We start from the raw sequence: 7,244 nt of genomic DNA, 5'->3' as shown, positions 1-7,244 counted from the left end.
CTAAGTCCGAAATATTCCAAAATGCAGTAAAATATTCTTAATTGAAAAAAAATGGGCTTGCTGTGCACAATAATGCCGTTAATTGTCTAAAAATAAATTTCCGAAATTTAACTCAAAAGTCATGGCTCTGCGGCTATGTCCCGTGGTGCTTGGAACTTGAAATCAGTTCTGCGGCTATGTCCGACCGTGCGTGTTAGTTGAGTCGCTTCAGCGGCTAAGTCCGAAAATTTCCAAAATGCAGAAAAATATACATAATTGAAGAAAGTTGGCCTTGCTGTGCTTAATAATATCGTTAATAGATTAAAAATAAATTTCCGCTGTGTTAGGTGGGCCTTACTTGGACGGTACGAATTCTGCGGCTATGTCCCGTGGTGCGTGGTACTTGAAACCAGTTCTGCGGCTATGTCCGACCGTGCGTGTTAGTTGAGTCGCTTCAGCGGCTAAGTCCAAAAAATTTCCAAAATGCAGAAAAATACACATAATTGAAGAAAATTGGGCTTGCTGTGCTTAATAATATCGTTAATAGATTAAAAATAAATTTCCGCTGTGTTAGCTGGGCCTTACTTGGACGGTACGAATTCTGCGGCTATGTCCCGTGGTGCGTGGTACTTGAAACCAGTTCTGCGGCTATGTCCGACCGTGCGTGTTAGTTGAGTCGCTTCAGCGGCTAAGTCCAAAAAATTTCCAAAATGCAGAAAAATACACATAATTGAAGAAAATTGGGCTTGCTGTGCTTAATAATATCGTTAATAGATTAAAAATAAATTTCCGCTGTGTTAGCTGGGCCTTACTTGGACGGTACGAATTCTGCGGCTATGTCCCGTGGTGCGTGGTACTTGAAACCAGTTCTGCGGCTATGTCCGACCGTGCGTGTTAGTTGAGTCGCTTCAGCGGCTAAGTCCGAAAATTTCCAAAATGCAGAAAAATATTCATAATTGAAGAAAGTTGGCCTTGCTGTGCATAGTAATGCCGTTAATTGACTAAAAATAAATTTCCGCTGTGTTAGGTGGGCCTTACTTGGACGGGACGAATTCTGCGGCTATGTCCCGTGGTGCGTGGTACTTGAAATCAGTTCTGCGGCTATGTCCGACCGTGCGTGTTAGTTGAGTCGCTTCAGCGGCTAAGTCCAAAAAATTTCCAAAATGCAGAAAAATACACATAATTGAAGAAAATTGGGCTTGCTGTGCTTAATAATATCGTTAATAGATTAAAAATAAATTTCCGCTGTGTTAGGTGGGCCTTACTTGGACGGTACGAATTCTGCGGCTATGTCCCGTGGTGCGTGGTACTTGAAACCAGTTCTGCGGCTATGTCCGACCGTGCGTGTTAGTTGAGTCGCTTCAGCGGCTAAGTCCGAAAATTTCCAAAATGCAGAAAAATATACATAATTGAAGAAAATTGGCCTTGCTGTGCTTAATAATGTCGTTAATAGATTAAAAATAAATTTCCGCTGTGTTAGCTGGGCCTTACTTGGACGGTACGAATTCTGCGGCTATGTCCCGTGGTGCGTGGTACTTGAAACCAGTTCTGCGGCTATGTCCGACCGTGCGTGTTAGTTGAGTCGCTTCAGCGGCTAAGTCCGAAAATTTCCAAAATGCAGAAAAATATACATAATTGAAGAAAATTGGCCTTGCTGTGCTTAATAATGTCGTTAATAGATTAAAAATAAATTTCCGCTGTGTTAGCTGGGCCTTACTTGGACGGTACGAATTCTGCGGCTATGTCCCGTGGTGCGTGGTACTTGAAACCAGTTCTGCGGCTATGTCCGACCGTGCGTGTTAGTTGAGTCGCTTCAGCGGCTAAGTCCGAAAATTTCCAAAATGCAGAAAAATATACATAATTGAAGAAAATTGGCCTTGCTGTGCTTAATAATGTCGTTAATAGATTAAAAATAAATTTCCGCTGTGTTAGCTGGGCCTTACTTGGACGGTACGAATTCTGCGGCTATGTCCCGTGGTGCGTGGTACTTGAAACCAGTTCTGCGGCTATGTCCGACCGTGCGTGTTAGTTGAGTCGCTTCAGCGGCTAAGTCCGAAAATTTCCAAAATGCAGAAAAATATACATAATTGAAGAAAATTGGCCTTGCTGTGCTTAATAATGTCGTTAATAGATTAAAAATAAATTTCCGCTGTGTTAGCTGGGCCTTACTTGGACGGTACGAATTCTGCGGCTATGTCCCGTGGTGCGTGGTACTTGAAACCAGTTCTGCGGCTATGTCCGACCGTGCGTGTTAGTTGAGTCGCTTCAGCGGCTAAGTCCAAAAAATTTCCAAAATGCAGAAAAATACACATAATTGAAGAAAATTGGGCTTGCTGTGCTTAATAATATCGTTAATAGATTAAAAATAAATTTCCGCTGTGTTAGGTGGGCCTTACTTGGACGGTACGAATTCTGCGGCTATGTCCCGTGGTGCGTGGTACTTGAAACCAGTTCTGCGGCTATGTCCGACCGTGCGTGTTAGTTGAGTCGCTTCAGCGGCTAAGTCCAAAAAATTTCCAAAATGCAGAAAAATACACATAATTGAAGAAAATTGGGCTTGCTGTGCTTAATAATATCGTTAATAGATTAAAAATAAATTTCCGCTGTGTTAGCTGGGCCTTACTTGGACGGTACGAATTCTGCGGCTATGTCCCGTGGTGCGTGGTACTTGAAACCAGTTCTGCGGCTATGTCCGACCGTGCGTGTTAGTTGAGTCGCTTCAGCGGCTAAGTCCGAAAATTTCCAAAATGCAGAAAAATACACATAATTGAAGAAAATTGGGCTTGCTGTGCTTAATAAAATCGTTAATAGATTAAAAATAAATTACCGCTGTGTTAGCTGGGCCTTACTTGGACGGTACGAATTCTGCGGCTATGTCCCGTGGTGCGTGGTACTTGAAATCAGTTCTGCGGCTATGTCCGACCGTGCGTGTTAGTTGAGTCGCTTCAGCGGCTAAGTCCAAAAAATTTCCAAAATGCAGAAAAATACACATAATTGAAGAAAATTGGGCTTGCTGTGCTTAATAATATCGTTAATAGATTAAAAATAAATTTCCGCTGTGTTAGGTGGGCCTTACTTGGACGGTACGAATTCTGCGGCTATGTCCCGTGGTGCGTGGTACTTGAAACCAGTTCTGCGGCTATGTCCGACCGTGCGTGTTAGTTGAGTCGCTTCAGCGGCTAAGTCCAAAAAATTTCCAAAATGCAGAAAAATACACATAATTGAAGAAAATTGGGCTTGCTGTGCTTAATAATATCGTTAATAGATTAAAAATAAATTTCCGCTGTGTTAGCTGGGCCTTACTTGGACGGTACGAATTCTGCGGCTATGTCCCGTGGTGCGTGGTACTTGAAACCAGTTCTGCGGCTATGTCCGACCGTGCGTGTTAGTTGAGTCGCTTCAGCGGCTAAGTCCAAAAAATTTCCAAAATGCAGAAAAATACACATAATTGAAGAAAATTGGGCTTGCTGTGCTTAATAATATCGTTAATAGATTAAAAATAAATTTCCGCTGTGTTAGCTGGGCCTTACTTGGACGGTACGAATTCTGCGGCTATGTCCCGTGGTGCGTGGTACTTGAAACCAGTTCTGCGGCTATGTCCGACCGTGCGTGTTAGTTGAGTCGCTTCAGCGGCTAAGTCCGAAAATTTCCAAAATGCAGAAAAATACACATAATTGAAGAAAATTGGGCTTGCTGTGCTTAATAAAATCGTTAATAGATTAAAAATAAATTACCGCTGTGTTAGCTGGGCCTTACTTGGACGGTACGAATTCTGCGGCTATGTCCCGTGGTGCGTGGTACTTGAAATCAGTTCTGCGGCTATGTCCGACCGTGCGTGTTAGTTGAGTCGCTTCAGCGGCTAAGTCCAAAAAATTTCCAAAATGCAGAAAAATACACATAATTGAAGAAAATTGGGCTTGCTGTGCTTAATAATATCGTTAATAGATTAAAAATAAATTTCCGCTGTGTTAGGTGGGCCTTACTTGGACGGTACGAATTCTGCGGCTATGTCCCGTGGTGCGTGGTACTTGAAACCAGTTCTGCGGCTATGTCCGACCGTGCGTGTTAGTTGAGTCGCTTCAGCGGCTAAGTCCAAAAAATTTCCAAAATGCAGAAAAATACACATAATTGAAGAAAATTGGGCTTGCTGTGCTTAATAATATCGTTAATAGATTAAAAATAAATTTCCGCTGTGTTAGCTGGGCCTTACTTGGACGGTACGAATTCTGCGGCTATGTCCCGTGGTGCGTGGTACTTGAAACCAGTTCTGCGGCTATGTCCGACCGTGCGTGTTAGTTGAGTCGCTTCAGCGGCTAAGTCCGAAAATTTCCAAAATGCAGAAAAATATTCATAATTGAAGAAAGTTGGCCTTGCTGTGCATAGTAATGCCGTTAATTGACTAAAAATAAATTTCCGCTGTGTTAGGTGGGCCTTACTTGGACGGTACGAATTCTGCGGCTATGTCCCGTGGTGCGTGGTACTTGAAACCAGTTCTGCGGCTATGTCCGACCGTGCGTGTTAGTTGAGTCGCTTCAGCGGCTAAGTCCAAAAAATTTCCAAAATGCAGAAAAATACACATAATTGAAGAAAATTGGGCTTGCTGTGCTTAATAATATCGTTAATAGATTAAAAATAAATTTCCGCTGTGTTAGGTGGGCCTTACTTGGACGGTACGAATTCTGCGGCTATGTCCCGTGGTGCGTGGTACTTGAAACCAGTTCTGCGGCTATGTCCGACCGTGCGTGTTAGTTGAGTCGCTTCAGCGGCTAAGTCCAAAAAATTTCCAAAATGCAGAAAAATATACATAATTGAAGAAAGTTGGCCTTGCTGTGCTTAATAATATCGTTAATAGAATAAAAATAAATTTCCGCTGTGTTAGGTGGGCCTTACTTGGACGGTACGAATTCTGCGGCTATGTCCCGTGGTGCGTGGTACTTGAAACCAGTTCTGCGGCTATGTCCGACCGTGCGTGTTAGTTGAGTCGCTTCAGCGGCTAAGTCCAAAAAATTTCCAAAATGCAGAAAAATACACATAATTCAAGAAAATTGGGCTTGCTGTGCTTAATAATATCGTTAATAGATTAAAAATAAATTTCCGCTGTGTTAGCTGGGCCTTACTTGGACGGTACGAATTCTGCGGCTATGTCCCGTGGTGCGTGGTACTTGAAACCAGTTCTGCGGCTATGTCCGACCGTGCGTGTTAGTTGAGTCGCTTCAGCGGCTAAGTCCGAAAATTTCCAAAATGCAGAAAAATATACATAATTGAAGAAAGTTGGCCTTGCTGTGCTTAATAATATCGTTAATAGAATAAAAATAAATTTCCGCTGTGTTAGGTGGGCCTTACTTGGACGGTACGAATTCTGCGGCTATGTCCCGTGGTGCGTGGTACTTGAAACCAGTTCTGCGGCTATGTCCCACCGTGCGTGTTACTTGAGTCGCTTCAGCGGCTAAGTCCGAAAATTTCCAAAATGCAGAAAAATATTCATAATTGAAGAAAGTTGGCCTTGCTGTGCATAGTAATGCCGTTAATTGACTAAAAATAAATTTCCGCTGTGTTAGCTGGGCCTTACTTGGACGGTACGAATTCTGCGGCTATGTCCCGTGGTGCGTGGTACTTGAAACCAGTTCTGCGGCTATGTCCGACCGTGCGTGTTAGTTGAGTCGCTTCAGCGGCTAAGTCCAAAAAATTTCCAAAATGCAGAAAAATACACATAATTGAAGAAAATTGGGCTTGCTGTGCTTAATAATATCGTTAATAGATTAAAAATAAATTTCCGCTGTGTTAGCTGGGCCTTACTTGGACGGTACGAATTCTGCGGCTATGTCCCGTGGTGCGTGGTACTTGAAATCAGTTCTGCGGCTATGTCCCACCGTGCGTGTTACTTGAGTCGCTTCAGCGGCTAAGTCCGAAAATTTCCAAAATGCAGAAAAATATACATAATTGAAGAAAGTTGGCCTTGCTGTGCTTAATAATATCGTTAATAGATTAAAAATAAATTTCCGCTGTGTTAGGTGGGCCTTAATTGGACGGTACGAATTCTGCGGCTATGTCCCGTGGTGCGTGGTACTTGAAACCAGTTCTGCGGCTATGTCCGACCGTGCGTGTTAGTTGAGTCGCTTCAGCGGCTAAGTCCGAAAATTTCCAAAATGCAGAAAAATATTCATAATTGAAGAAAGTTGGCCTTGCTGTGCATAGTAATGCCGTTAATTGACTAAAAATAAATTTCCGCTGTGTTAGGTGGGCCTTACTTGGACGGGACGAATTCTGCGGCTATGTCCCGTGGTGCGTGGTACTTGAAATCAGTTCTGCGGCTATGTCCGACCGTGCGTGTTAGTTGAGTCGCTTCAGCGGCTAAGTCCAAAAAATTTCCAAAATGCAGAAAAATACACATAATTGAAGAAAATTGGGCTTGCTGTGCTTAATAAAATCGTTAATAGATTAAAAATAAATTACCGCTGTGTTAGGTGGGCCTTACTTGGACGGTACGAATTCTGCGGCTATGTCCCGTGGTGCGTGGTACTTGAAATCAGTTCTGCGGCTATGTCCCACCGTGCGTGTTACTTGAGTCGCTTCAGCGGCTAAGTCCGAAAATTTCCAAAATGCAGAAAAATATACATAATTGAAGAAAGTTGGCCTTGCTGTGCTTAATAATATCGTTAATAGATTAAAAATAAATTTCCGCTGTGTTAGCTGGGCCTTACTTGGACGGTACGAATTCTGCGGCTATGTCCCGTGGTGCGTGGTACTTGAAACCAGTTCTGCGGCTATGTCCGACCGTGCGTGTTAGTTGAGTCGCTTCAGCGGCTAAGTCCAAAAAATTTCCAAAATGCAGAAAAATACACATAATTGAAGAAAATTGGGCTTGCTGTGCTTAATAATATCGTTAATAGATTAAAAATAAATTTCCGCTGTGTTAGCTGGGCCTTACTTGGACGGTACGAATTCTGCGGCTATGTCCCGTGGTGCGTGGTACTTGAAACCAGTTCTGCGGCTATGTCCGACCGTGCGTGTTAGTTGAGTCGCTTCAGCGGCTAAGTCCGAAAATTTCCAAAATGCAGAAAAATACACATAATTGAAGAAAATTGGGCTTGCTGTGCTTAATAAAATCGTTAATAGATTAAAAATAAATTACCGCTGTGTTAGCTGGGCCTTACTTGGACGGTACGAATTCTGCGGCTGTCCCGTGGTGCGTGGTACTTGAAATCAGTTCTGCGGCTATGTCCGACCGTGCGTGTTAGTTGAGTCGCTTCAGCGGCTAAGTCCAA

This window comes from Zootermopsis nevadensis, unplaced genomic scaffold, assembly GCF_977971745.1.
Source record: "Zootermopsis nevadensis isolate Lab colony 2312 unplaced genomic scaffold, Znev_1.0 Znev_ptg000243l, whole genome shotgun sequence".
Taxonomy (NCBI): Eukaryota; Metazoa; Arthropoda; class Insecta; order Blattodea; family Termopsidae; genus Zootermopsis; species Zootermopsis nevadensis.
This window is presented reverse-complemented; position numbering follows the sequence as displayed.